Below are 21,646 nucleotides of genomic sequence, written 5' to 3'. Positions count from 1 at the left end.
TTGCAGGTGTGTGTCCCCTCTCTCTGGAGCAGCCATGCTTGATAAAGGCTGGGTGACAGTAACAGGAAGAGAGCTGTTTAATTGGGATAGGGGAAGGGAGAAAGAAATCCTAGTTATGCCACTTAGGAAAATATGAGAAAATTCAAAGCAGATTAAAAATCATTCTTAAATAGAACACAAAGAACTGTCCCCTTAAAATGTCTTTTCTCTATACAGTTCAGACAAAAGGACAAAAGTCTATGATTTTGCATCCTCAAGCCATTGTAGGGCAAGTCTTCCTCCTGTTACCAAAGAGCTCACGCCACAACTGGTCACATGAATCAGTGCCATATGACACAGCAATCGGGCTGTTCGCTGATTCCTATGTGATAAATACCATTATACACAAAACTTTGAATTTCAGAATACTTCCCGATGATTTTTCTAGTGGGATATTTCTAGAGTAAAGAGTTGGACCTTGTTAATGGTCTTGACGCAGTTGCCAAGTTAATGCCCACATTTTGGTATCTATAGACAATATCTTACTTGCATATGTATTGTGGTAATTTTCTGCAATTCCCAAGGGAGTGGAAGCAAGGGGATGGTTGGTGTGGGAAAGCGATAAGGGACGATGGCCTTACCTGTTTGGTATATATGTGTTCATGTATATGCTGTTCCACATGTAAATTTATGCATGTGTGTGCAAGTGCATGTGGGGCCTAGAGACCTGTTAGATGTCATTCCTCAATTGTTCTTCTCATGAGTTAAATATTTTCTTTATTTTTATTCTAAGTGTATGGGTGTTTTGCCTGCATGTATAGGTGTTCACCACATTTGTGCCGTGCCTGCAGAGTCTAGAAGTGGGCGACAGATTCCCTGGGCCTTCACTTACAGTCATGGAACTGTGATCCCTGGGGGAGCTCTGAGTCAAATCCCGTCCTCTGGAAGAGCAGCCAGTGCTCTCAGCTGCTGAGCCATCCCTCCAGCCTCCACATTATTTCTGAGGCAGGTCCCTTACTGGACCTGGACGTAAGGCCCCAAGGATCTCGCTGTATCAGCCTTCCGAGCCCTGGGAATACACGTGTGCAACTGTGCTGGCTTTTTAACATGGCGCCTGGAGATCAAAGTCAGGCCCTCGCTTTGCCAGCTGAGCCACCTCCCCAGCCCTTGGTTTCCTACAAAGCACTGTTTATTCTAGCCTAAGTGCTTGTCTGAATTGGCTTTTCATTAGTTTCTTCCATTGCAGGTTAGCTTAGCTCAAACTGGTGTGTGATTAAAAAGAGTTTCATTTCTCTGTTTGAGTCTGTATTAAAATTTGTTTTTATTGGCAAATGGTAATTTGTGTATATTAGTGGGGTACAGAGAGGTAGTTCTACACATGTTCCGGCTGTACTGCAGAGTGAGCCAACCTGATGAATTAACATACCCACCAGCTCAAAGGCACATTTCTTTGTGATGGGAACTATAAGATTCATATGTCTAGCAATTCTGAAATATGAAATACGTGTTATTATCTACAACTGTAGACGCTTCGCTGTGTGACAGATCACAAGAACTTGTTTCTCCTGCCTTACTCATGCGCTGTGCCCCTCGACCAACATCCTCATCTTGCCTGTCACCACCTTAAGAAAAAGAATACTTTTTGTTGCAGTTAATTTAGAAGAAGTGCCTAATAAATGTTTATTATTAGCCCTGTAATTATTGTTATGGTGGTATCTTCTAACCCGCTAGCAATCAATGAAACACAAACATTTATTTTATTTTGAAATAGCCTTGATTCACCTGAGGCAGGGCAGATATTAATCCCCTAAACTACTCCCATATATCCCTGCCGAAATTCCAGGCCATCTGCTTCTAACCATTTCTATCAAGCTGCCTCCCGTCCATAATCCCAAATACTTGCTGATGTTCTTTGTCTGGGCTGAATCCTCCATCCATGCCAGCCACGTGCCTCTCCTCCACCTAGTCCATGACGCAGCCTTCTTCCTTCTCCACTTCCTGTCTCTCTCCTCTCCTCTTCCAGTCCCTGACCACTTCCTTTCCCAAGAACCTCTCTGTCAACCAGCCGGGGAACCTTGGCCATGCCTATCCCATTTGCCCTGCCAGGGTATGTTGGATTTTTATTGGTCAAACAGGAATAAGTCCTTAGGCAAGGTTACAAACATTTTGGGGTATGTGAGTCTGCTCATTTGGGCAGCAACCAGACCAACCCCCAACAACTTTTTTTGAATCTTTTTTCTGATGTCACATGCATGTAGTGCATTCTGATCAGTGTCCCTCACACTCTATCTCCCCCTCCCCCATCCGTATTACCACCCCAAAGTCCCTTTCCCACATCCAGCCCTTTTCATTTTGTTTTGTTACCCAGTTAGTTTAGCTAGGGCCTTCTGTGTGGCTACAGGCTTGGAAATGTCTGTATCAGAGCCTTGTGGGTCCTCTGTGGGGAAGACAATGACAGGCTCCTTCAGAATCCGTAAGTAGTCAGTAGTTCAGCAGGGAGGAGTAGGAACCAGCGGGCTTTCCCTGATTCCTGATTGGCCACTGACATTGGCCATTGCTGGGGCCTGCAGCAACTGTGGGGTCAGGGCTGTGTGTGCCGTGTTTCACATCCACAAGGCAGCGTTTCACAGGCCCTCTGTCTTCAGGTGCTTAGGGTCTTTTCGCCCTTCCTTCTGTGATATTCCCTGAGCCTTAGTGGGGTGTGTCACAGACATCTGTTTAGGGAGTTCTCATTTTCAGAGTCTGAACAACTTATTTTACATAGTGTCATGTCTTTTGGATTTATTTACATTGCCTCAAATGACAGACTCACTCTTTTCAAATGCTGAATCATATTCCAGTGTGATTAACCACATTTAAAAATGTGTCTGTCGGTTGCTAGGTATTCAGGGTTGCTGCAGAGCCCTCACTTTGGTGCATTGTGCTGCAGTGAACAAGGGAGCGCAGATACCCCGTGACACACTGATTCCAGTACCTTTGGGCATATACCCTGAAGTCTGAATTCAAGCATTTCCTTCCCTGCCTTTAACCCCCTTCTCTCTCTTCTCCCCCTTTCTTCCACTTCTTTCCCTCTTATGTGGTTTCCAGAAAGAACATGACCCCAGTACCCATCATGGGCCAGGCACTGGGCCTGGCTCTTTATGTTAGTATCTTGTTTTAGTTCTTGCAACAGTACCAGTGGTCATCAGCACCCCAGTTCTGTGTTAGGGAGCCAAAGCTTCTGAGGTCACCTGCCTTGTAGAGAGCTACCTTCTTGTCTAGACTTCACTTTTCATCTCAAGTCCTCATCACAGTCCGCCAAGCCTGGGAAGTGGAGCTTGCTGCCTGCACTGGGGCCACCAGCTGAGGCCCCTCCCCTTCTTTGATCTGGACTTAGAGTGATGTTGGTGGGGGAGGCTGGTGGAAGGGATCGGCTGTCAGCACACGTTTTGTCTGTGTAAGGGATACATGAGGAAAACTTTAAATGAAGACCAACTTCTGTGGCTTGTGTTCTCAGAGGTTTTTAGTCATTATGATGGGGAGGGGGCGGGGCAGCTCCCTCATGGCTGCCAGGGGGTAGAGACAGGGTGCCTAAACTAGTGATACTCAAGGGGCCTTCCAGCCTTATTCAAGGTGCGATCTTGTCCCCACTCAGCCTAACTGTCTCTGGAAAGACCCTCACACACATCTACAGGTTTGCTTTAGTTACCACTTGGACTTCTCAATGCCACCAAGTTGGCAATAAGGATTAGCCTGTTAACCACCCCATCTCTACTAGGTATACCAGAATGTCATAAGTATTGGTGAGGTATGTCTTCTGGGGTGTACCTGGAGACTGTGCACCACGCCCTTCTAAGCCTCTTATTGTTAAAAAGCTCTATAGCTTCCTGCACAGTAAAGTGCACCACAGTGTGTGAGAGTTTTTAAACTCCTTTGTAAACCACAGCAGAAGACTAAAGACAGGTAAAGGTCTGTAGTTAGTGAGGTCTTGGAATGTGACGTGGTAAGCCACGCCTCGGGTCCCATGGATTATAGCACTTCCTTCTTGGCTTTGGTGAACACATCCCAAACCCTTCTATTCAGAGCTAGAGAAGTTAGTGGTGGGTGAAATGATTTTTACAAGCGCTTTCTGTCCCCTCCTAGATTTCTCTTTTTCCTTTTGTTGTAAGAAATAGATAGAGCTAATGGGACTGGGTAGATTCCCCTAGTGTGTGATAAAATGTAGTTGAAATGAAGTGAACGTAAGTTTAGGCTCAGGATCTTAGTGGTGGGATGCTAGAACAGACACCTAATCTTTCTGACTCAGTTTCCTCCTATGTAAAACAGGAAATTGGCCCCCTTGGGCCGTACCGCCATTGATGGAGGGCCTGTCTACTACATACGAAGTTCCCTGCCAGCCTAGCCCCAAGCGCAGCATAAGCCAGGTGTGGTGCCTGTCACCCTAACGCTTGGAAAATGAGAACAGGAGGATCAGAAGTTCAAGTCATTCTGTGATACAGGAGACTGTCTCAAACATAAAACAAGACAATAATGCAGATCTTAAATTACCGCTCGCAGAATTGGACATCATGCGTTTAATCCACATAACATTAGTTATTGACGTCATTGTCATTGTCCCTTCTTTTACTGAGCACCCCTGATGCCCAGTGTTTTCTCTCTGTGTTTTCTGTGGAGAGGTAGCCTCTATCTCTCCATAGGTGTTAAACTGAATTTCCCTTTCTTTTCTCCAAGCCTCTGGCTAGCACAATCTTACGTAACACACAAGAAGGCTTAAAACATTCAGATTAACATAGTGCTGTGAGATGCTGATGCTATGTTATGGAAGAAAAGTCAAAGTATAATAAGGCACAATGCAGTTGCAATTTAAATAGGGTGACCCGGGCAAGCTGCTCAGAGGCGGTGAACAAGAAGAGACAGACCTAAGGGAACTGAGGAAGCTGCTGTGTAGAAACATGTGCTGCAGGCATGTTCTGGGTTGAGGGGGAAACAAGCACATAGGTAAGTGGTCTGGGGTGCTGGGTTTTCGCAATACCCAGGCCAGGAAATTGGAGCAGGTTTAGTAATGTACTATGATACCAGAAGTGTGGGCAGTTAGGGGTACCTGGTAAGGACTTGAGCCACATGTAGAAGAAGAAGCAGGTGCAGGGCTCTTGGAAGGGAGGAACAGGAAGGGACTTCCTCCTCCTCCTCCTCCTCCTCCTCCTCCTCCTCCTCCTCCTCCTCTTCTTCTTCTTCTTCTTCTTCTTCTATAAGCAATGTGTTAGCTGCTGAATAGAGGGTAGATAGAAAGTTGCCATGAGAATATGCTGGACCCCCTCCCAAAGGCCTCTTAGAATGGGCCAGATAAAATCAAAGATGAAAGTTGGCTTATACTATAGTGTGATAGTGCTGCTGGTGGTAAGAAGTGATTAAGCACATGATGCTTACTTTAGAGAGAGAGAGAGAGGGAGAGAGAGAGAGAGAGAGAGAGAGAGAGAGAGAGAGAGAGAGAGAGAGAGAGAGAGAACAGAGAGCTCACAGACAGACAGGCAGGTAGGCAGACACACAGACAGAGACATGCAGAGACAGATAGAAGATTGGAGGAGATGGAGGGTTGCTGCAGCTGCTACTAGTGATGACATTTGCAGGTGTGTGTGAGTGTGTGCATGTGTGTGTGTGTGTGCATGAGTGCTCAATGTATAGTCACAGAATTGTTTCTAGACTCAGATTCATGTCACAGGTAAAGGTGTAAAGGCCCAGCTGTGGGTAGGGTCAGTCTGGGCAGTGTTTGCACCCGTGAGCCCAGACAAATGGAGAAACTCATTGAACTCATCTTCTGCAACACACACCATGCACCTAGCACTGGAAAAATGGCTGCTCCTCATTTCTACTCAACTTGAGGACAATTAGAGCTAAACACCTCAGAGGAAGTTATTCGCTCTCCAAGTTTGCTGATTCCATTTTTAAAATAGCTCTAAAGCCTTCACTTGCTTGTGGCAGGGATAATTAAAGCTAATGAAGTGAATTTAGGGGTGCACATCAGAGACTGAGCCTGGAGAATCTGCTGCTGATTACAGACATGCTGCAGATTCTTTGAACGTAATTGTCAAGCGACCTTCTTCATTCGTATTCATGGAGACAGGGGCCATTTTCAGGGTAAACATTTCAGAGGCGCCATCACATGGCACATCACAGAATTTAAAATTCTTCTTCACACATTCAGAAGTCTAGGGCGTTGCCCGCCGGTTACAGCTGGCTAACCACAAGAGGATCTATGCTTACCATTCTTATTCTGTGAATAATGAGTTTAAGAGATGAGAACACAGAGAGAGGAAGGGTGAACACAGGAGAAAACCCCTCATTTGTATGTAGTTAATGTGGTGGGTGGGTGTGGTGTCCTGCCTTCTGGTACTCAAGTGTAAGGGTGTCCATAACTCTGGGGACTGGAAAGATATCCCAACCCTGAGGTGGGACAGTGTCCCAAGGAGATCCTGAGGCACAGGAGCCCAGGAACTTCACAGCTCTGAGAGGAGACCTTCTCAACAGAGATGATGCAGCTCCCAGGGGAGGGTTGTGCCAAATCCTGAGGAGCTGAGGAGCCTGAGTGCTGTTTCTTCTTCTTCTTCTTCTTCTTCTTCTTCTTCTTCTTCTTCTTCTTCTTCTTCTTCTTCTTCTTCTTCTCCTTCTCCTTCTTCTTCTTCGTTTCTTCTTTTCTTTTGAGGAAAGAGTCACAGCACGCAGGAAATCTCTCAAAAGAGACTTATTGGAGGGAGGAATCCAGGAGAGGAGGGATGAATCCAGAAGTGTCTGCCTCTGTGCCTGGGAGAAGACAGCAGGGACCTGGGCAGACATAGCCTTTACATGAGGTTTTTTAGGGGGCGGAGCTTTCTGAGGCAGGGATTTCCAAAGCGTGGATTGGAGGGATTTCATGCCTCAGCTGGGGGAAGCTCAAGGATTGGTGAGTTTTGTCCAGACTTCTCATCCCAAATTACCTTAATTTGGGATGAGTCCTACTGAGGGGCTGAAGATGGCATGGACAGAGGTCTGGGGCAGGGGCTGGGCTACTGGAGCTTTCTCAGGCAGCTGCCTGGCCACTTTCCTACCTTGAGGGGTAATAAAGTTTACAATGTGCCAGCGAGTCCACTGTGAGGGCAGTAGGCTGAAGCAGGAAAGGTTGTGCCATCATGGACAGCTCCAGGCATTCTGAGACAGGAAAGGTGTCCGGTTTTCATAAAGCAGTCTGCTGAAGCAGAAATAGTCACCATGGACAGCTCCAGGCATTCTGAGACAGGAAAGGTGTCCGGTTTTCATAAAGCAGTCTGCTGAAGCAGGAATAGTCACCATGGACAGCTCCCATAAAGGCTGCAGGAAAGATGCAGTCAGCTAAGGCGGGTATAGTCACCATGGACAGCTCCTGCTGAGGTGCTGCTGATAGCAGCCACCGCCATTTTGTCTCCTATCTCCACAGCCCCCCGGGCGGGAAGGAGGACTGGCACTTTAAATTTTGGCGGCCCACTGCTCAAGGGCTAGACATTGCTTTTGGAGGTGGTGATACAATGGGCCGAAGGTCGCGGGGGGGGGGGGGGGGGGGGGGCAGTGGGTTCCCTGCAGCTTGGGGAAGGTAGCATGTCACAGGGTTTAGTTGGGAGAGTGAATGGTTGAGGTTTGGGGGAAGCAGCAGGCCAGAGGTGCCAGGCTCAGTGCTGCTGCATTAGTGGTGGCTTTGGAGGCAGTAGAGTTAAGAAATCTTTACAGTTAAGATATAAATATTTATTGAGCATGTATGCACTAGACACCAGGCTGCAATCAAGGTTCTGAAGATAGATAAACAAAACAGGCTAGGTCTCTTTTCTTAGGGCTCTGTGGCCTGATTGAGAGAAAGTAAAACATAAAAAAATATAAGCTGATGATATAAACAGTACATGCATAAAATTAGATGACGGGTCAGAGGGGGCCTTGTACCAAATCCTCTCAAACTGTGAATGTTTTAATTGACAAGAAAGAGACTGGCTTAGTTAGGATTTCTATTGCTGTGAAGAGGCACTGTGACCACGGCAACTGTTATAAAGGAAAACATTTAATTAGGGCTGGCTTACAGTTCACAGGTTTAGTCCATTATGGTCTCGGTGGGAAGCATGGCAGCGTACAGGCAGACAAGGTGCTGGAGAAGTATCTAGAAGTTCTACATCTGGATCAGCAGGCAGCAGGAAGAGCTTCTGAAACCCCATTCACAGTGACACATGTCCTCCAACAAGGCCACACCTCCTAATAGTGCCACTCCCCAAAGGCTGATGGGGACCATTTTCTCTCAAACTACCACAGAGACAGATATCTGAAAACTAGAAGGAGGTCAAAAGACAAAGAACTGATGGAGTGGAGTTCCATCACATGGCTCAGGCAAAGTGAGTGTAATGAGTATACAGGGCAAAGTTAGGGGTGGAAAGGAAGGACTGCAGATTTTATTTTAAGTATGAAGGAAGGATGTAGAGTAAAGATTGCTTGGTGGGGGGGGGTGAGAGCACTTGTTGCTCTTTCATAGGACCTAAGTTTGGTTCTTAGCACCATGTTGGTTGGCTTATAGTCTTCTGTAACTCCAGTTCCATGGGATCCATTGCCTCTTCTGGCCTCTACGGGCTTCCATAGTCATGGGGCATACACTCATGCACATACAAACTCATGCACATAATAAAAGAATAAAGGCCATTAGAAGCCTCCTGACTGGAGAACAAGTGGTCTGTTTTGTTCGCTTGGGCACAGAAGGTGTGGCAGAGAAGGGGCTACTCAGTGAGTTCCTCAGACTTTGGGCTTGAGTGGCCGAGAGGTGCCTATGCCAAGTGATGGGCTGAAGCACTGCTGTGGAAGAGAGGAGTGGGTATGGGATTCCTGCGGTGGCTGATGCTGCCGTAGCATGGAGCTGCAGATGTGAGTGGAAAAGGTGAAGTAGAGCAAGGTGAAACAGTAAAGAAAAGATACCTTTCCACGTGGATAGGGAGATTGGAGGATGCTGGCAAGAAGGAAGTGGAGAGGCTGTGACAGCTAGTCTTTTTGGATGTGGATTTCTTCTTAAAATTCACAATCTTTGAGACTCCCAGCACCAATCTTCATACAGGAAGATGCAGGGTGGACACTCAAGTTATGTGCTCAAAAGTCTCAGAACTCTAGTCCAAAGCCTGGCTGCTTCATTGGACAGAGCTGGCTTCCTACCTTAGGCTTGCTGCTTACTGGATGGAGAATCTTAAGCAGGCAACAGAAGCCACCCCAGCCTCAGTTTTTCCCATATATGTGATCACATTTCATCCTTAGCCTAGCTCCATGAAGAAATGCCTCTTATGGCCCTGTTCGGTGCGTGGGAAAACAGGGTTAAAGAAGTATTGTATAGCAATTTACACTGAGCTGAACTATTCCATCCTGGAGGAAGGCTGGGAGACTCAGGAAGCAAACAAACTTCACACACCCAGGAAGCTGAAGCTTGCAGGGTTCCCTAGGTCTGGCCCTTGGTTGTAGACACACAACTTCTAAGGGAGGAGGTTGACCTGCTGAGCAGCCTGTGAGATGTGCAGAGAGTTAAGGGGCTTTTGTGAACCATTGCCCTTGATGGGGCGAGCTTGTGTCGCTGCGGCTGCTTTTTGAGTCACTCACATTCCTGTATGTAGCCACAATAAGCCCAGTTGGGTCACCAGGTTTAACTTTCCTATCGTCTTGCTGTGTTCTGTCATCAGCTTCCAATCTGTAGGGGGAAGACATTTGTTTAATGTGTCTCCAGAAAGAGTGAACAAAAGAAGTTGTACGGTAAGTAACTTTTCCACCTGTCCATGCCGGGAGAGAGGAAACAACCTACCCACATGTACACCCCCACGTGAGCCACACAGGTAACGGGCACACTGCGCACTGTGGCTCCAGAAACTGAACTTGATTGCATTTCGGCACAGAGCTTATTCCTGTTTTCAAGCTCATGCGCAATAGCGAACTATGGTGTTGCTTCTGTTTCACCTCTGTTTTCTCAAGGCAAGAATGGCGACTTTGCCACAGCTGTGCTGTGCTGATCATGCCCACCGGCAGATGTGCAGCAGATGTTGCCCAAGGCAAAACAACAGCAAGACAGGTGGGTGGACTCCTTTACCTGTACAAAGCCTTCCTGAAGATGGCTTGCTCTATGCTTGGTAGAAGACATCTTTCCCCAAATACAACAGGCCCTACAGTGCACAGAGGTGAGAAAGACATAGGACTCAATATTTCAGCATCTTCTTCCAACTGCAAGCTTCTCCATCAGCAAAGAAAATGTCTCATGGAAACAGGAATTAAAGCAATAAGTTGTATTTGGCACCAGCCAAGTGCCCACACAAGGAGAAGACCATGAGACAGAACAGGACACTTTCCCTAATTCACTCTCTTGCCAGCATGCAAGACAGTGAGCATGCCATAGGCAGGACAATTAAATTGAAATACAGCCCAGCTAAGTAGAAGAGTTGTTCTAGCAAGAAGGGTAGGAAGAAACAATGACTGCCCTTTCAGGGAGGGGGTGGAACAGGGTCCTCAAGGCAAGGTCTAATTATCTTAGTGGTGTCCATTTTAGAGCTGAGAACTGGCCTAAAAAAAAATAAGTGCCAGGTCTCCAGGCTCTAGCAAGATGAGTATTTAATAATGCGAGGAGCAGACAGGAGTGGCTTATAATAGCTTTGTAATCCATGTGTGCCCGGAGACCAAACACCATTTCATAGGATGAAGGAATGTGTCTGACTGTACCTCTAATTGTGGGAAGAGAACACTCCTGAGGACTGAGTCCATGGAAGCGGGTCCCAGGGCAGGTGGATGGTGACACTGTGGCTGTCCCATTCCCTCTCATCCCCTGAGACCTCCCCAGTCTTCAATAGAAAGGACCTGTATGAATAGTGAATTGTCCCCGACCCGCGGGTTCAGTTATTCGTGGAGTGGGGAGAAGGGTTGAGACCTGTGAATAAAGAATGGATGAAAGAGAGGCACAGGCCCAGGAAAAACTTTGCTTATCAAGGGTCGTTTATTGTAAGGGGATATGCAAATTTAAAGTAAGCTTCTGAAAGGGCGGGGGTAGGAAGGAATGCAGTGGAAAGTTACAAAATCTTCTGGGCCAGGCCCAAGGACAGCAGGTGTGGAGTGGGGCGATTATTCAGAAGTCGCGATACACCGAATGTTCTCTTTCTCAAGGTCAGGCTGGATCTTTGTGGTTGCCAGGCAGAATAATTATCTCAAGTATGCAGACAGCTGTGGCTTTCAGCCAGCAGGGCCTCTCAGCCACTGGGGCAGGTCAGGCAAGGTCCTATGGCTCCTGACAGTGAATAATCCCTGGCCCTGAGGTGGCACAACACTTAGGAGATATAGCTACTTCTTACAATGAAAAGGTTACCCATCTTGAGGGCCACTCGAGGAAACCCAGCCAGCACACACTTCCCATGTTTTGGATTCATATTCCATTGCTATGAACTTCAAACTCCTAAGGAAGCATCGCCTTTCTCCTCCTTCACCTCTCTAAGCTCCTGTAGGAGCTAGCTGTGGGAGGGCAGGGAGGAGTAGGATGATCTCATGTAATGCCTTGGTGGCCCTGAGTCCATTTGGATATTGGTTATTTCCCCTAATGGTGTGATAAAAAAATATCATGGCCAAAGCAACTGAAGGGAGAAAGGGCTTATTCTGACAGACAGCCTGGGAGTATAGTCCACTGGGGCAAGGAGTCAAGGCAGCAGGGGCTTGCGACTTTGCATCCACAGTCAGGAAACAGAACAGGTGATTGCTGGTGGTCCTCAGCTGGATTTTCCCTTCTTACTCAGACCAGAACCACAAGCCATGGCATGGTGCCACCCTCAGTCAAGGGAGGCCTTCACGTCTCCCTCAACCTCATTGAGGTAACCCCTCAGGGGTCTGCCCAGAGGCTTACCTTTTAGGTGACTGTAGAGCCTGTCAGGCTGGCAATGAACCATCGCAGAGGTGGGCTGTAAACATCTCTCTTTTCGCTTTATTTCACATCTTTTCCTCACTTCATGCAGGTATCACTGATCACACTTTTCCATACCCTCCACTTTTGAGACTCATTTTCATGTGGTCCAGGTTGGCCCTCAGTTAGCTATGTAGCTCAGGATGGCCTAGAAGTTCTGGTCTTCCTGTTTCCATGTCCTAAGTAATAGAATTACAGGTGTGCACCCCCACATCCTGTTTTTGTGGTGCTGGGAATCAGCTGCCCAGCTGTGCACAAAATAGACAAATTCTCTGTCATCAACCAAGCTGTATCCCTCACCCCCTCCTTTGATATTATAGAACATAAGTGTATCCTAGGATATTACAACTTGGCTGAAATTTCATTCACTACAAAGAAATCTTTTTAAGTGGTAACTTTCAGTTTTTTCAAAAAAATTATTAAAAAGTGGCATATCACTCCTTTCTCGTTAGTACATATTAATTGTATTAGATAAGTGTTTTCATTGTGACATTTTCAAACCTGCCTGTAATGGTTCATCACCGACTCCCCCACCCATTACCTTTGCTTGTAACCCCCCCTCCCTGTTTCTGTTCCCCAGTAGGTCCTTACTTTATTTTTGTTTTTCCTTTTTAGATTTTGCCTATGAAAGAAAATATGAAATGTTTCTTTTTCTGAGTCAAACTGCTTCTGCCTAATGCAATGATCTTCAGCCTCTATCCATTTCCCTACAACTGGCATGTGTTAGTTCTGTGTGGTTAAATAATAAATAATCTAATTTTTGTGTGTTTTATTCTTCCCTTCTACAGATGATCACCTAGTCCAATCCCATTCCTGGCCACTGAGCTATTACAATGGTGCAATAAACATGTGTGTCCAGATACCACCAGAGATGCTGGCGCTGATTCCTTTGTGTGTGTGCAGAAGTGGCACAGCTGAGTCAGGACGGATCTGTCTTCAGCCTTTGGCTTCCACAGTGGCTGCACTAGTTTCCTCCCAGGGCTGTGCACGTGCCCCTCTCTCCCCGGGCTGTATTAGTGTTTATTATTTTTCTAGACAGGGATATTTTTAGGGTTTTAGCTGAAGTGGATGTTACAACCCTTCCTGACCACTTCTAAGACAGGAATCCTTAACCAGAAATGGTTGCAGTACCCAACCCCAGGGGCATGGGAACATCCTTGGAGGACATTTTATGTTGTCATCGCTCAAGGAGGATTGTGACCAGCACCACGAGGAAGCACATGTGGGTCACCCTCCATAGCAAAGAGTCATCCAGCCCTGAGGGGTGGAGGCTTCACCATGTACCTTATTACAGCTCCACAGACAGTCTGCTTTCATTTTATCCTAGGTAGTGCATATAGAAAAGGCAGATGCACAGGAGGTAGGAAGGTGGCTTTGGCATAAATGTAGGTAGAGAAAGTGGAGGCTGTTCCATTATGCATATTGGCAATGAGTGTGAAGCCGTACTGTGAAGGGCCATTCGGAGATCAGAACATGACTGCCTAAAGTTATTTCCCATGGCAATATCCAGTTTCATGGAATCTTTGGGACCAGAAATCAGTATCTAAAACCAGAAGTGCAGTGGATGTTAGGATAAAAATGAGCACTCATGGAAAGGTGCAGCATCCTTGAAGATGAATGAGAGACATGCAACCACAGATGCATCACCACAAAGCAGAGACTAGGGGCAGAGAGCAGTGAGCAAGAGCTGATAAATACAAATGAGTGTACAGCAGTTGACGTCTGGCTAGCTTATGTGTTGAGTAAGTCGGCCATTCCATCTCTCCCAGATGCTGTCCTTCCTGTCAGGTTTAGATCATTATAAAATCTTACCATTATCAGCCTGAGAGCCCTCCTTAATTCTTGGTGAGGAGGCACTCCCCAGTGAGGCAGAAAAAAGAAACCAAGGATGCCGTAGTGTGATAGTGACTAACGTGAGCTCAGCGAGAAATCCATACAGGTGAGAAAATGATGTGCCCTGAAAAAGACTGTAATATAAATTGATTTTGTTTGTAGATTGATGGCCCATGTGCTACTTTGGACGTGCAATTCACTAGAACGTTTTGAACGTTTCCCCATGATGTGTTTGGTTTTCTTCCTGTAAATTACGGTCATGTCTTACTGTATCTAGATATATATGTATATTTATAACTAAAAGATAAAAATTGAAAAGACCATGATAAGAAATATCTTCTTTATGCACCTCAATAAATCGTTCTGCCCAACTTTGACCACCATTATGCATTTTCATTCAGAGGGGAACAGCCACACCGGTGGTGTACGTTGTACTTACAAAGACCCTGTTAAAAACACCAATGGTACTGGAGTCAGAGGGGAGGGATGTGGGAGGAGTCCCAGAGAGTCCCAGAGCACTCTGATACTGCAAGTCACTTTCAGAAAGGCTTTCTTTCTTCTCCTGCTGCCCTTCAGGGATGGCCAGTGTTGACACTGCCATGTTGCTTTCTTTATCTAACTACTGTGACCTCCTTTGCATACCAGGTGAGCAGAAGAGTGTCTGTGACATGGCCTTGAGCTGCTGGCACATAACGTTCTCTGACCCTGCTTTGCTTGCTCTTGTCACAAGCACCTAGAGCTTGTCTGCCACACCACCTACCACACAGGGAACACCAAAGGCAGAAGTGTGAACTCTCTTGATTTTCATATGAACTTGTGTTTGTGCAAAAGACTTTGCATATCTTTTTTAGTGTTTCCAGATGCTGTAAAGGTAGACTTCCAGAAAAATGGCTTTTTGAGGATCCTGCGGTCCAATCGAGGCTTCTTGAATGAGGAGTAGAGATGGTTTGCTAGGTAGTTTTATGTCAATTTGACACAAGGTAAAGTCATCTGAAAGGAGAAACCTCAGTTGAGAAAATGCCTTCATAAGATCGGGCTGTAGTTAAACCTACAGGGCATTTTCTTAATTAGTGATTGACAGGGGAGGGGCCATCCTAGTGTGGATGGTGCCATCCCTGGGTCTGGTGGTCCTGGGTTTTATAAGAAAGCAAACCAAGCAAGCAACAAGGAGCAATCCAGTAAGCAGCATCCCTCCATGGCCTCTGCATCAGATCCTTGCCTCCAGGATCAAGCCCTGTTTGAGGTCCTGTCCTGACTTCCTTTGATGACAAACAGCAATATGGAAGTGTAAGCCAAATAAACCCTTAAATCCTTTCCTCCCGGATTGCTTTGGCTGTGGTGTTTCATCACAACAATAGTAAGTCTAACTAGGATAGAGGGCAAGAGATTTTATCAAAGTCTTATTTTTTCATGCTAGTGAGGAGAGAAAATACTACTGGCTACCTCTCTGGCATTTTGTTTGCTAACTGATCAGGTGGGAAAGGTATTGTTCAGATCAAACAATTCACAAGAGCTGGACTCAGTTGAGAGCCAGTGGAAAGGAAAGCTTTTATTTTCTTTTAAGTAATTGGGTAGCTTGATTAAAAAGTGTGACTGTTCAGAAGACCCTGTTACAGCCTTCATTGAGTATGCCCAAACTCATGTTGAGTCCCTGCCTCTGGGCTTTAGGATGCGGTGTTTGGAGATAGGATTTCTGCAGAAGTGTCTATGTTCAAAGTAAGGCCATCGGGGTGGGTTGTAATCCAGTATGACTCGCATCATTACAAAAAGAGTATGCTTTGACCCTATTCAGGCATCATGGCTGTGTACTCCTAAAGAGGAGTGACTGGGAAGACAGTAAGAACATGGCCAGTCATCAGTAAAGCCACAGAGGGTTCAGAATGAATCCAACTCTCCAACATCTCAGCCTTGGATGTCCAGCCTCACAAACTGGGAAAACCAATCCCTATTGATCAAGCCACCCGGCCTCAGGTATTTCGTTACTATTGCCCAGAGAACTAGGGCAGGCTCCTTCGCTTCTTACAGTAATAATGCCAACAGTTAGTATCTATTTTCAAATGAATCACTCAGTTAATCCCCATAAAACTGTATGATACAATTCTTGGCTTCATTTTGCACATGAATGGGTTGAGGCTAATGGAATTAGGGTAGAGCTGAGCTCACTAGTGTTCCAAAGCCATGCTCTTAATTATAACAGGGGACTCTAGGGCACTGACTGGGTCTGCATGCCCAGCAGAGCTCAGGATAGACAGACAGTGCCACGATCCCTTCCTGTCTTATTGAAAGTAGAGGAGAGAAGAAAAGGAAAACAGAGTTCATGGAGGCAGTGACAGGGAAAATGGCTACTTGCAGTGTCTAGACTTACAGGTTCTGGCCTACCATTTCTTCCCTCCTTGCCCATTCCTGAGGTGGTCAGTGTGGTCTTCTTCCTGGAATAGGCAGATGCTTTCTTAGGCAGAGATTTCCCCATAGTTCTGACTGTTAAAGTTAGAGTCGCTATAATTAAGAATGCATATAAAGGTGTAACCACCTATACACTTGAGGAGTTCACGCGGGGAAAGGAAAATGGCATCTTATAGCTGCTCCTTAGTGAGGAGTCAGCTGGAGGGAGACCTGCTTTGTTGTTTTCTGCATAGCCCTGTCCTGCCTTCTTGCTATCCTGTCAGCCTCGCTATCTCACCCCTGCTATAAACCCTCCCATGCATCTTTCCCTGTGTTCTCAACCTTCCTGCCTCACCCCTGCAGTAAACCCTCCTATGCATCCCTCCCTGTGTTCCCAACCTTCCTGCCTCACCCCTGCTGTAAATCCTCCCATGCATCTTCCCTGTGTTCTCAACCTTCCCGCCTCACCCCTGCTGTAAACCCTCCCATGCATCTTTCCCTGTGTTCCCAACCTTCCCGCCTCACCCCTGCTGTAAACCCTCCCATGCACCTTCCCTGTGTTCTCAACCTTCCCGCCTCACCCCTGCTATAAACCCTCCCATGCATCTTCCCTGTGTTCTCAACCTTCCTGCCTCACCCCTGCTGTAAACCCTCTCATGTGTCTTTCCCTGTGTTCCCAAGCATCCTGTTTTAACCCTATAATTTAACCCTAACTTTGCCATATGCTACCTCCCATCTTCCAGGAAATGGAGCTCAGGTTTGATGTTGCTCCATGGTGACTTTCAGTTGCGCTGAAGTAGAGGAGGATGGTAGAGGGGTGCCAGATCAGTGCCGAAGTGTGGGCCCTCTGTCTTATCCCTGCCAACTGCCTCCTCTCAAATCTTTAGCCATTTTCAGAAACATTTTTAGCTTCTACTCTGAACCAGGCAGGAGGCTGTGGGCTGGCCCAGTAGTGAACCCAGAGACATGGCTGCCTTTATGCTTGTGGGCTTCTTGGTCTAGCGCTATCTTTAGTTTCCAGATCCTTCAAACCCTGAATGATCTTTCCTCAAATGTGGGAAAGGGAGTGCTTCACTGGATGCTCTCCTTTATTTCTGATGTCTGACAGCCACCCTTCACATCTGACAGGGAAGATGACTCTTCTCAATGGTGAGAAATGTGTTCATGTAGACTGTTTGTGAAGCTCCCTAATTAATTCTTTATAGATTTCCATTGGCAACTAAATTTGTGTTTTGATTTAAAATTGGGCATTCAGAGGAATTGCTTGGACTACTCTTGTTTCCTTGGAGTCTCATACTCTGGCTGCTGCTGACCTCCAAGCTCCTTAAGCAAGTGAGCAGCAGGGTTTGCCTCACAGTGACACATGGGCAGGTGGTTACCATGGAATGAGACAGCAGCACTGGTACTGTCCCTGTCGTCATGGAGCCCCCTGGGCCGTCTCCTAAGCAGGAGATTCCCCCAACCAGTTCTGTGTTCTCCAGGCCACTGGGGTTAGTTTTAAATTTATTTTTGTGGGTGGCTTGACATCAAAAGCTTTATGTGGCTAACAAATTTATGGAAGGTGCTACAGTGTACCTCTGTCCGAAGAGACAGAAAAAGATAGAAGGATGGAGGTGGGATGAAGGAGAGGGCGGAGGATGACACAGCACAGAAGACATTAGTCTGAGAAAAATTCAGAGAGATGTAAAAAAATGCGTGGAAAGAGACAGAGATAATTGACACACAGGAAAAATAGCAGAGGCAAAGAGACACAGAAAGAAGACTTTTGCACAAGACTAAATGTCTCACATAAGACTAAAATATCCGGGAAAACAGACGCATGGGCTGTGTGATTTCATGTGTCAGCCATTTCTTTGGTTACTCCCTGTTCTCCTTCACAGTGTGGAATTATTAAAGGAGGACGAGTTTTTAGAAAGGGAGTCACAGTGTTTGGAGACACAAGCCTCTACATTCTGTAGTTTTCCATAGCACATGCTTTGCCCCCTGGTGTGCTAAGGGCAGCTTGACATTTTTGTGTGAGGAAGGTGAAGGATGGAGAGGCAGAAAAGAAAGTTAAGACCTTCTGAAATCCTTTGTCCTCTGCAAATTGTATGTGTTTTGGGGACTTTTCTGGTGGCCAATAACTGGACAATCCAATGGAGAGTGCTGTGTGCCTGGGAGCCAAGAGAGGCATCTGTTTTACACATGAGCACTCATTTATGCCTTAGAATTGGTCCCTGACATTGGGGTACCATCCATGTTAGTGGACAAGAGAAGTGGAGGGTAGATATGGGAATTACTCTGAGTTCATATGGTTTGTAGGAGATACAAAGGAAACGCACAGAGTTGAGCAGCTTATATTAAAAGCCCCTGTTCTTAGGCTCCCACTGAAACTTACATATGGGACAGCACTTGGTGTGTAGAGTTGCATCTTCAAATGGTCTCCAAGTACTAGGGTTACAGAGCCACTGGGCAGCATGGGTGTCCATCATGGGAGTAGGTCATATGATCACAGTTTTATCAAAAGAAACAATATAAAGCAGATGAGCAGTTTCCACTTCAGTCTAGAGGCACAAAGCCCATGATGTTGGGGATGGAAGCATGGTACAGGCTCTTCGTTCAGTTTTACATTGACTGGAGCTAGCATCAATCAAAAGACTCTTTGATAGATTAGATTAATGGGGGGATTGGGAACAATAAGAGCATTGGTGATATCATTAGCGAGTGGAGTCTAGGAGCACACAGCTAAGCTTTTCTCATGGATGGCAGCACAGGAAGGGAGGAAGATGGAGTAGACCATAAGAGCCCAGCATGCAGAATCAGATGGACCTGACCTTGGACTTCATAAACTCTGCCACTTGTCAGCTGCACGATCTTAGGTAGATGATAAAAACATTGCTAATGTGTCATCTTATCTCAGATATCATTCTTAGATCAGCATGCAAAGCATAAAAGCTTTGAAACACAGTCTTTACTGCTGAGCAAATAGGTGATGGGGAAGGTCATGCAAAGATTGCATTGAAGGTGAGCAACGCTTGCAGCGAATGGAGCTGTCAGGAGGGGCTTTCTGCATGAAATGACATTAACATTTGTGCTGTGGTTATTATCATCATCATCACTGAGGACAGTACTAACTTAATCCTTTCCAACACACATACACACACACACACACACACACACACACACACACACACACACTTAAATTTTTAATGCTATATATTCATTGTACATAGTCCTGGATTTCATAAAGGCATTCTTGTATTGTGCCTTGCACTTATTCCCTCTTATGTCATATATATATATATATATATATATATATATATATATATATATATATATATGTGTGTGTGTGTGTGTGTGTTTAATTAATTAATTAATTAATATATATATATATATATAAATATAATGTTTTTCTGCCACCTCTCGAATAGTAATTATGGCCCAGTATGATGGTAAAGGCTCCTTGTGCTCTCCCTTTATTTCTCAGAGGCACCTTGCATTATTTATCTTACATTCTACAAGTACAGCCTGATGCCATCTTTAAGGCCAAGGCAATGTGTTCAATGCCACAGAGATAGCGAGGAGCTGAGTCAGCTCAAACTGCCCCGACTGCAAAGTCAAATGAGACCTCAGAAAGGATTCACGTGTGTTACTTTTTCTCTAGGTTTAATGTTGACAGTAGCTTGCTATCTACTTTATTATGATTTAAGAAGTAAGTTGTCTTCATCTCTGCTAGTGTGTTGGTCTGCCTTTAGGGTCCTAGCAACGTCTTATGTCATCACCTGCTGACACTGCAAGGAATACCAAGTGTACCATCTGTGTGTGGGTATAAAAGGACCTGCCTGCCACCCCAGCTCTTTAGACATTTCTCTTCTCCCTCTGTTCCCCCTTCTCTCTGTCTGTCAGTCATGGGAGCCCCCTTTCTCTTCCTCCCTGCCCCCTCTTTGTCTGTCCTCATGACCCGTTCACTCTATCCCTTTCCTAGGCCCCCTCCTCCTTTCCCACAATAAACCTCCTTTATACCAGATCTGTTGCATGGCATGTAATCCCTCAGGGGGTACATCTTGGCATGGGTCTGTCATAGTGCCCCTGCCACCCCATTATACAATAGTCACTTCTTCTGTGTTGACATCCCAGCTTTCCCAACCTGTTTGTATCACTTGTGGTCACAACACTCTCTCAGCATCTCTGCCAGTAGTTAATGGTGTATACATTTGTACAAGTGCACCTGTGGATCTGGATGCTAGGATTTACTTTGGTACCCTGGTGATTTCCATTATTCTGAGAGTTCAGGACCATGAATTATCAGAAGTGGGTGTCTAGCTATTGAAGCTAGTCGTTTAATTGATATCAACACACAGCTCCTGCTACACTGGAGAAAGTTTTCCTGAGCCTGGTAACAAAACCTTCCTGGGGGAAGTCTCTCTGCATCCACTATTCAGATGTTTTCCAATGCTGCCTTTCAATAACAAAGGACAACTTGAGTCAGCCTGAGCAAGAAGCAATTTGTTGGATGCAAGGACATCTAAGAGAACCGAGGGAGTGAGCCTGTTCTAAACAAATGAAATCAAATTTTAAAATGGGCTGCTCCGGGGACCCAAATTGAAGACATTCGTGATTTATTCATTTTGAGTTCTGCAGTGGAATCCCTATAGCTGGGTTTGGCCGGCTTTCCTCCAGAAGAGTCTCTGCCAGCCTCTTCCCTCTCCCAGTCACTTGCTAGAGTCTACCTTACACCCGTTCAAAAGAACCAGCCATTAAATTTTAGTCATTTTGTGAATCGGATGTTAATACCCCTGACAATTTAAAATCCAAGTGCTGTCATGTGAGTATTTATACCAAGGGACTTCGTAGGTCTTACATATTAAGATTAGATTTACTATTTATTTACTTGGAGAAATGATATGGTAATATATTCTCACAGTAGACTGTATGTATGTCAATCAATAAAAAGTCATGCTTATGAATATTAACTATGAATTAGACTTGGTTAGTCTGTGGTATTTATACCAAGGGACATCTTAGGTCTTGCTAATTAAGGTTAGATTTACTATCTATCTATCTATCTATCTATCTATCTATCTATCTATCTATCTATCTATCTATCTATCCATCTACCTATCATCTATGTATCTGTGTATCTACCATCTACCTACCTATCCATCTATTTGGAGAAATTACTCTCCAACATTCTCACAATAGTCTGTACATATGCCAATCTGTAAAAAGTTTTGTTTAAGAATATGAAGTTCGAATTAGACTTGGTTAGTTTGCAGTGGTGTGGTGGTACATGCACTGTTTGAGGCTAGGGAACCTTTAGGGAGTGGAGCTTTGCTGGAGGAAGTACGTAGCTGGGGGTGGGATTCTTACTCTCTGTGGCCAAATGCTCAACAGGTAGCACCCTAAGGGGGAAAGGGTTTATTTTGGGCTCGCAGTCCAGAGGGATACAGTCCATTATGGTAAAACTGCTGTCAGGAAGGCAGCACCATGGTGATAGGAGGTGCAGAGCCTTGTTCAGATCTCTGCTTGAGAGGCTGGTTAGACAGAAAA

Source organism: Acomys russatus, chromosome 25 (assembly GCF_903995435.1).
Source record: "Acomys russatus chromosome 25, mAcoRus1.1, whole genome shotgun sequence".
In the NCBI taxonomy this organism is placed as follows: Eukaryota; Metazoa; Chordata; class Mammalia; order Rodentia; family Muridae; genus Acomys; species Acomys russatus.
The sequence above is the reverse complement of the archived record's forward strand: the minus strand, read 5'-3'. Positions refer to the sequence as shown.